Source organism: Danaus plexippus, chromosome 14, assembly GCF_018135715.1.
Source record: "Danaus plexippus chromosome 14, MEX_DaPlex, whole genome shotgun sequence".
In the NCBI taxonomy this organism is placed as follows: domain Eukaryota; kingdom Metazoa; phylum Arthropoda; class Insecta; order Lepidoptera; family Nymphalidae; genus Danaus; species Danaus plexippus.
The window spans coordinates 6,802,551-6,805,496 of NC_083546.1; positions in this window are offsets into that span (position 1 = coordinate 6,802,551).

Consider the following 2,946-nt stretch of genomic DNA (forward strand, 5'->3'; position numbering starts at 1 on the left):
TCGTAAAGAAAACGATGGTTCGTAATATTCCGTTTTTGTTCCTAAAATTATTATAATATTGTCCTTTAAATTGTTCACAGCTAAGAATAAAAATATTTTGTATTTATATCTCATACTAACCCTCCAAGTCATTAGATAAACATCATGCAATCGATGTTCTAATTACCAAAATCCAAACTTAATTTTGACACATTTCGCTCTTTATTCTGCGACATTTTCTCTTTTTTATAAGGCCATGTTACTTGAAATGAAATTAAAATACTACCTTTATAGCTAGTCTTGGGTGTGAATGTAAAAAAGTCATTAAAATGTCTGTGTTCTGACACCAGAAGCTGGTGGTAAGAATGCGATCAGTTTATTTGCTTTTTATAAAAAAACTTTGATATGGATATATGGAAAGTTGTTTTAAGATTTAGTTTAGATTTTTATTACGATTACAATTTTATACATCAACAAATAAAATATATGTTTATAGTAGAGCGTTTTTAATATCGTTACGATATTATTTTATTGAGTGGCATTTCAAAACCACGTGCCTGGAATACACTTACGTATGCTTTTAACATTATGGGAATTTATAATCCGGTTTCGCATACACATGTGGTATGAAACGAGTTACTTCCCTTCATCTCCTGGTTCTGAAAAATGAGACTCATGTTTTACGCCACTCTTATGTACTTATGTCACTCTTATATGGGTTATACTAGGCTTAAGGTGTAGTAAAAAAAATATTCCTCTACTATTATAAAAAAATGTACTTTGTTATTTCATTTAAATCGATTAAACATGAATATTTTTTACAAACACACATTAGGGACTTAATAGGTAGGTTTAATTTTTCAATTTTGTTAAAACTTAATGTAAGTGAAGCCCTTTTTTCAACTTTTCTGATAGACCACTTCAGCATCTCGTTCCTCATTCATATTGTTTATTTTATGAGAGTCTTACGTTATCTATAAGTGAGTACATAATTTTATTATATCAATCCGAACTCCCCAAAAAAATTTATCGCCAATCAACAGAAAATCTTCGTAATCTGTATGTTGTTAACTATACCATATGAAATATTTATATTTTTAAAGAAGAGATATAAATTCTAAGCAAAAAGTGTAAATTACACCCACGCTTTGTTTCTGCTAACTAAAATATACTTTATAACCCGTGTATGGTGAATGGCTGTTATGGGAATAGAAGTAATGTGATGTATGTGAACAGGAGAAATTATTTTTTATGTTGAATTTTAACACCTTAACCTACAGAAGTTTCAAAAGAATGATTAATATAATATTCATTTTAAAGTTAACTTAACCATTACTTATTCAGAAAGTAAGTAATTAGAACAACCACAAAGACGTATAAACACAATAAGATAATTTTGTAGTTTTGTTTTCTAATACAAAGTAAATAAAAATTGTTCTTGAATTCAGTTGCAATAACTGAAGAGACGAAACCTCTTAGCATTCAATGGATTCACCGTGCGGGCGCCGGGTCCTTCGTTGCAGTGAGAGGAGCTTCAACAGTGCCTGGGACTTGCGACCCAGGTGTAGGTTTTATTTAGTAAGTAATTACATAAGTTAAATACTGAAATATTATGTGCTAACATTGCAAAGATAACTATTTAGTTAATTTTATTTGGAGGTAGGTTTAAAATATTAACACGCCATATATTACGAACGCACTTTTTATTCGTATACTTTATAGCAATGTATTTGATTTTTTTTTATATTTTATAGATACTGAGTTTATTATAAGTAAGCATTATAATACAGTTATCAAAACTTTCTTCTTTACTTTAGCGATTTCAGATGAATATTGAGCAAATCCAAAAAACAATGTAAATATTATAATAAATCTTCAATTAATTAAAATAAAACTAACCTTAATGTCTATGACTTTGTTTTCAACAGTCATCAACATTAATACTATTATGTTTAGAAGAAATTAAATCCTGAACTCTATAAGTAACTGCTGATAAGGAAAGCCATTTATCTTTAGAAGATAAAGTTTTGTGTTGAAACGTGATAAAATGACTTATACCGTCGCTGGAAATTTTAAATAAACCTAAATACATAGGTCATTTCTTTTATGAATTGTCAATCCAAGGTTTTATAACAACAGCAAAATTTCCAACGTGAGAAAAAGTAATATAAATCAAAGAAAAAATATTAAAAATAAAAACGAGATTACAGAAAAAAAAATTGTTTTATTTATTTTCTAAGTAAATAATTTTTTTAAATTCATTTAATTTTTTAATATTAATATAAAGTAAATTATTTTTTTCAATTCAAATGTTTGAACGACAATTTATTATTTAAGCACATTTAACTGTTTTATACACCTAGTAATAAAAAAAGAAGAATTTAAAGAGAAGCGTAAAGATTTAAGAGAGAATAATGTTTTACAAAGCTTGTTTCAGACACATTATACATTATGGCAGATAAAATACGGTTAAATTAATGAGAAGTTCAATATCATTTTAATAGTTAACGTTGTGCCTTTTTACAGCGTAAAATGTTTGAAGATCATCAAGTTTATCTGCCCCACGATGTCAAGTAACGGATAAAGAAACGCTGTAACTTACAAAGAGACTAGTGAAAATATAGAAATTAGTAACGGTGGTCCAAATAAAAAATAGTTTTCAATGATGATGTCTGTGCCGCCATTGATTATAAATGTCATCAACTTTTCCCGCCATTTTTAAAAATTGTATACCACTCCTCTGAAACAATCAAGATGAGGTAATACACATTGAACGATAGTATAAGGTATTTAAATGAAATTATTCACAGTACTCACAATAGCACCCATATTAATTCCCGGCCTTGCGTCACTCTGTACTACAAATAACGAAAATATTGATGTGAAAAACAACAAAATGAGCGACAGTTTCATTTTCACTGTTACTAAGAATATTCTTGCCGAGTTATATTCAATACAGTGACATTT